The 6,891-nt window shown below is 45.6% G+C and overlaps 1 pseudogene; it reads left to right on the top strand.

Annotated features, from left to right (window-relative positions):
* Positions 1-1,457: 1,457 nt before the first annotated feature.
* Positions 1,458-5,649, top strand: LOC129666580 (polypyrimidine tract-binding protein 1-like; annotated as a pseudogene).
* Positions 5,650-6,891: the final 1,242 nt, after the last annotated feature.

The following is a 6,891-nucleotide window of genomic DNA, read 5'->3' as shown; positions in this document are numbered from 1 at the left end:
CAAGTTGGCAAGCCAGACTAGCCGTATGGGCATACCCTGGGTTGTAGTGAGAGACCCTGCCTCACAGAATAAGGTAGAAGAGTAATTGTGGATGTTTCTCGGTGTCAACCTCAGGCCTCAATATGCACTTACATACACATGCACACATGTGTTACAAAAACATAGCATGCACACACACACATGAAAAGAAAAGAAATTGCATAGCATGTATCTAATTACAAGTTTGTTTTCATCTCTTCTCTCTCTCTCTCTCTCTCTCTCTCTCTCTCTATATATATATATATATATATATATATATATATGTATGCATGTATTCCACATAAAGATCAACAGGAGTGATAGAGCAAATACCAAAGGAAATGAACCACTGTGTCTTGATATGCCAAGGCAAGTTGATATACATGAGAGGCCTCTCCTCTAAGAAGAAAGAGAAGGAGGAGTTGGGGGAGGGGTGGGAAGAGGAGGGAGGGACTGGGAGGAGAGGAGGGAGGGGAAGCTGCAATTGGGATGAAAAGGAAATAAATTAATTAATGAAAAAATCAAAAGAATTTTGTAAGTTGGCTTCATATATCCGTATGCAATACTCCCGAGTATTTATTCTCTCTTATGTTCAAACCATCTCCTCACTGCTTCATAATGACAAGAATTCCTTTGATTGTCATGGTGACCTTCATTTGTTTATTTATAACATGTGGTATTTAGATAACAGGTGGTTTTTATACCACCTCAGTGTATTTTGGAGTCAGATGAAACACTAATTTTAGCAAGTTAACCCTATGATAACAGTAAGTATTAAACAGATCCCCCCCTCACTGAGACTCCTAACAGAGCTGAGTAGCACCAGCTCCTTTTAGGATAAACACCAATCGCCTTGCTTCACCCTTTGGCACATCACGGACACCGATGGTATTGGACTTGTTCCCACTTTTGCTGATGAGGAAACTGACATTGGGCTAGTTAAGTGACTTGCTGTTGGTCAAACAAGTAACTGCTCAGTAAAGGTAAGCCCAAAGTGTACCACTGTATTTACCGCCTCAGTTCTCCCAACTACAAGTGTGGGCACAAAGAGCCAACTCGCGGGACTGTTGTAAAATTAAAGTGAGTTGCATGTATCGCCAACAGCAAAGAGGCTGAGACCCAGTAGTGGCTAATGTAGGGTTGCTAAGGTGGCCATTACTGTGACAGTGACTAGTGCCACTAAATGGACCGTTCTTAGGTCAACTTAAAGCCAAACAGCACTTCAAGTAAAGATGGTGGTAACTTGAATTTGTACATTAGTACTACCAATGAGAAAGATTAATGACCAAACCTTGTTACTGGGTAAAGGAATGAGGATTGCATTCAACAATAACATTTATGACGACTGGTGGTCATGTTTTGTTGTTCTGAGGCAGGGTCTCATGTTATAACCCAGACTGATCTGAAACTCACTATGTAGCCTAAGATGACATTGAACCATGGCAATCTTTCTACCTCAGCCTCCCAGATACGGGGGCTACAAAGAGAGCCACCACACTCAGCGGGGTACTAAATGTATTCATGAAGAAGTCATGTTTTATGTTTATGCTACAGGAAGAGATCGCCAATTGTCATTTACCCTTCCTAGAGAACTCCTATTCATCCTACAACACTCCTCTACTTGGCGATTTTTCTCTGGGAATTCCTTTTCTTATACCCGGAGGAGAAGGGGGCGAATCCTCTTCTTTGTAATACGGAAGCACAACACTAGGTGGTAGTCAAGAGTGGCAACCATATTCTAGGAAATTAATACCTTTACCGAGCACTAGAGCCTGATGTATATAAGGTACACAACTAGCTGTTTCCTTAATGGAAGAATGTTTTCAATGTGCTGGTTCTGAGTTGTTAGCAAACGAAGTATTTGAAGCTAAACATGTGGCTAACAACGCTGAGATAGTGGCTGAAGTGAGGCTGACACTGAACGGTCACCCATTTCTACAACATTCTAGTAGTGATACCAGGAGACAAAAACTGGTTAGGTGTCTTAGGAACAGAGTCCTCTTTTCTTGTCCTTGGCCAGAAAGGGTTTGGTTCTGTCCAAGCCAGAGGCCAGAAATTCCATAAGTACTAGGGCACTCTAGCTCATCTTCTGGCTTCTTGTTATCTTTCTTCTCCTTTTGCACATCTGCTTGATGGCTCTATGTAAAGATGTGGCCAAAACTCCAAGAACCCTTTGAAAAAGAGGCACACGAATGCCTATAGGTTCAACTGGACTGACAGCTCCCCTGAGTGCCTCAACCACTTTTGTCCAAAGTCCTATTAAAAAAAACCACTAAGCCAGCAACTCAACAGTCCTACCACTCTTTTCACACAGGACCTCTGCTTTCTTTATTTTGAGGCCCTGTCTACACACCCATAATAAACTCCTTTCTAAACTCTCACCTCCCCTGTGCTCATGAAACCTATTCCAATTAGAAGGAAAAGATCCTGGGGCCATTGACTCAGTGGAAGTCTTATGTGGTCGTGAATTGGCACCCTTAACTTGTGAGTTAAGCTCACTGGAGGCTAGAAAGCCTCTGTCACACTCAAGAATCCCACTTTCTCCATGTTTCACTGTCTATGAAAGCATTAGCGCGTAAGCCAACTCAGCTGACTATCTGGAAAGTGGGTGTAGCACATCTCCAGGCTGGGGTGGGATCCATACAGAGTTCTAGGTGTATTTCCAGGGCCTGACACTGAATTTACTTAGCACATGTTAACTCCCTTGTTCTTCCCACTCCTCCAAAAAGCTCTACTTTTGAAGCTACCTAGTTTGGTGTTCAAAATCAGAGCCAGTCAGTTGGAAGTCAACAGATTAGATTGCAAATTTACCTCAATGGTGGTGATGTTTGGGTCTGAACAGGCATGAATAGGCCAGATCTAGTGAAAAACAGTAGGAGGGGCTGGAGAGATGGCTCAGCATTAAGGTTGAGATGGCTTGCAGCAGTTTGTCCGGAGGACCAGAGTTCAATGTCCACTATCAACAGCCTGCAACTCCAGCTCCCTGAGATCTGGCACCTTCTTCTGACCCCTGTGGGAACACACACAGGTGGCAGTCACTTAGATATACATAAATAAAAATAAATCTTAAAAAAATATGATTGTATACCCAAGGAAGAGTTTGTGTTCCCCAAATATGAGACCTGAGCAACATGATATAAGGACCAAAAAGCATCTAGATAGAGAGAGAGTAATTTTTTATCTTAACTCAACCCTGTAGTGTCTATCTAGATGCTCTATCTAGATAGACAACCCTGTAGTGTCTATCTAGATCCTCTATCTAGATCCTCTAGGTTGAGATGGCTTGAGTTCCTGTCCTGACTCCTTTTGGTGATGAACAGCAATATGGAAGCAATATTCAGCAATGTGTAAGCTGAATAACCCTTTCCTCCCAGCTTGCCTTTTGGTCATGGCATTTCATCACAGCAATAGAAACCCTGACTAAGACCGTCCTGGTGCTCAGTCAGTCAACCCTATAGTGTCTGTTTAGATGCTTTCTGGTCCTTATACCATGTTGCTCAGGTCTCATATTTGGGGAACACAAACTCTTCCTTGGGTATACAATCATATTTCTTTAAGATTTATTTTTATTTATGTATACCTTTCTATGTAAGTGTCTGCCACCTGTGTGTGTGCCCACGAGGGTCAGAAGGTGCCAGATCTCGGAGAGCTGCTCTACCCAGTGCGCCTGGGTGTGCTCCACCAGAGTTTCCCTAGTTTTGGCACCGTCCTCAAGATGATCATGTTCACAAAGAACAATGGGCTCCAGATGCCGCTGCAGCATGCTGATCTGAGAGCGCTCAGCACACCGAGCTGACCCTGGATGAGCAGGACACGGCCTGCTGCACACTGCTTGCCGACTTCTCCAAGCTCACCAGCTTCAATGTCAAGTACAATGACAAGAGCACATACTCCACTCACCCCAGCCTGCCCTCTGGAGACAGCCAGGGCTGGTGGACCTACCCGTGGCCTCAGCCTTTCTGTTCTAACATTCACGGAGAGCTGGCTCCTCTTAGCTATACTGTGTGCAGCAGCTGAAGCCACGGAAGTTCGCATTGCCACCCTAGGCCTCGTGGGTGTTGGGAGTCCCATCTTGCTGCTCAGCAACCTGCGCCCTGAAAGAACCACACCCTAATGCCTCTATTCTCTTCTACATTTGTGTGACAAAGAAATAGGTGAAGATCTTGTTCAACAAGGATGACACACTGGGGCAGATGGCAGAGGCCTGCCAGGCCCCACTGGCCATGAGCCACCTGAATAAGCACAAGCTGCATGGGAAGTCATCATGTTGTCAAAGGACCAGAATGTGCAGCTGCCTTGTGAGGGTCAGAAGGACAAGGGCCCAACCTGAGACTGTGGCTGCTACTGCTGTGCTGCTTCACAAAGCTGGGCTTCAGGAACTTCTGAACCATCTCCCCACCCTCAGCTACCCTGCACCTCTTCAACATCCTTGGTGTCTGAGGGGGACCTCAAGAGCCTCTCCTCCAGCACCTGCGGCATGGTCAAAGGCTTCTGGTTCTTGCACAAAGACTGTGAGATGACACTGACCCAGATGAGCTCTGCGGAGGAGGTGGTGCAGGCACTAATGGAGCCACACGACCATGACCCAGGCAAGCGGCACCACTCACTCACGTCCTTCCCCAAGTACACCATCGAGGCACCTGTGGACCATTCTAGGAAAGCCACGTTAAAAAGCAGCCGAAGTGACCTTAAAGACCCAGGATTTTGTTTTTTCAAGAGAGAGCAGTTTGCTTTTTTTTTTTTTTTTTTTTTTTAAATTAAATCTAGACCATCTTCCCACAGTGGTAAATGGCTCGGGCCACAGAGACCCAGTCAGGCTCAGCACGATGCCTTGAGGGGCCCAGGTGTGCGGCCACAGTAGTACCACAGAACACAGCCGCCTTCCCCTACCTTGCAAAACTCACCTGCCTTGCAGAACACAGCCACTACTCAGGCTACCTGCGTTTGTCTCTCAACCTGCAGGTGAGCCAGGAGGCTTGCTCATGCTCTATAGGAGCTGGGGCCGCCCCCTCCCCACCCTTATAACTAAGAGGCATGATTCTCCCATGTCTCTGGCCAATCCAGAGGGCCTACACCATCCTTCACTGTTGAGCCTAATGTGACCTTTGTATTCTATTCTGCACAAACACTGGCATCTGTGTCAAGCAATACTTCCACTCAATCAAATACCTTAATTGTTTCCACATGTGTGCATGAGCTAGCGCTTTAAGTGACTTCTGTAGCACTGATACGATCTATAGTTCTCCCCCCCTCCTTCCTGGTGGCCGTATTGCAGGTGGGACTCAGAGTGGCCTGCCACCTGACCTGCCTAGAGAAGGAGCTCTGAAACCTTCAAGAAGTTTCTGTCTTTAAACTTTGAACTAAAAATTTTGTTTTCCTTTCACCTCTGGCTCAGCCCAGGTGAGGGGCCGACCGCAAGCCTTAACTGCCCTTCCCAAACACACACCTCCATGCCCAGTCTGTCCCCATGGGATGATGCCCCTGGACCCTGACGTTCTGTGAATGAGAGGGAAGTGTGTAAATATTTATTATTTTTATGCCTGTATGGATTAGAGATAGCACAGCCATTTTTTTTGTTTGTGTTGTGGTGGCAGATGCATACTTTGGTAACAACTGCAGTCTCAGTTTTGTCCTGGAGATAACCCTGGCCACATTCCATCCTGTCCTAGATGGCATATGTGTGTTGGGGGGGGGCATTTATTATAGCCATTTTATAACCTGTAGAATTTTGTATTTGGTTTGGAGACAGAGATGAAACCATAAGAACTGGTGGAGGGAGAGCTGGGCCACACCAGAAAGCTTCTCCATGAGGAAGGTCTATGGAAGGGTAGGCATCAAGTATTCACACCGATGGGCTATCCAAAGACCTGGAGGCCTTAACCACTCAGACATGTAGTTGGTGGCTTGTGGGACATTGTAAAGAGCACGCTTCTTAGAAAGCATCTTAAGATGCTTTAAGATTCTGCACTGTTAGGTAGATCCTTAACAGCGTTCCCAAAGAGTAAAAGTTCTTCACCCATATATACCTCCCTATGACTCATTCATGTTATGAAGGGTCATTGATGTAGACCTACTATAAGAAAAGGCTCTGTTTCCTTCCTGTTTATACCCTGGACCTTAACCTGGGTTTGGCACTTATAAGCCACCAACTACATGTCTGAGTAGGTTATTAGTTTACAATGTCTTCAGCATATTTTCTCTGGAGACTTGTGTGTGTGTTTGTGTGTGTGTGTGTGTGTGTGAGAGAGAGAGAGAGAGAGAGAGAGAGAGAGAGAGAGAGAGATGATAAAGAACCAAAGCCCTTTAGGATTCAAGCAGTGATACTGCCTGGCACCCGCTTAATCCCGGAAACACTGGTAGACATCACCAACTCTTGTAATATCCATTTTTCCTGTCAGCGTACTTGTCCTTCACCATGAGAATCAATTAACTAGACTCACAGGGACTCACACAGACTGAAGTGACAACCAGAGAACCTGCGTCTGTCTAACCTAGGTCCTCTCCATATATATAATGGTTGTTTAGCTTGGGTTTTTTGTGAGTCACCTAACAGTGGGAGTGGAGGCTGTCTCCGACTCTTTTGTCTGATCTTGGAACCCTTTTCCTCCTAATAATTTGCCTCATCCAGCTTTGATATGAGGTGCCTAGTCTTATTGCAACTTGACATGCCATGTTTGGTTGATATCCCTGGGAGGCCTGCCCCTTTCTGAATCAGAGAAAGAGTGGATCTGAGGGAGAGAAGAGGGGGGGAGGTACTGAGAGGAGAGAATGGAGGGGAAAGAGTGGTCAGAATGTAGCATATGAGAGAAGCATTTTTTTTAAAATAGACAATAATTGGTCCCTCTCCTGACTTACCCTGTGTCCCTGTGTTGC

Source organism: Psammomys obesus, unplaced genomic scaffold (genome assembly GCF_907164565.1).
Source record: "Psammomys obesus unplaced genomic scaffold, mPsaObe1.curated_primary_1811, whole genome shotgun sequence".
NCBI lineage: Eukaryota > Metazoa > Chordata > Mammalia > Rodentia > Muridae > Psammomys > Psammomys obesus.
Note: the sequence above shows the minus strand (reverse complement) of the source record. Positions and strands in the feature narration are given on the sequence as shown.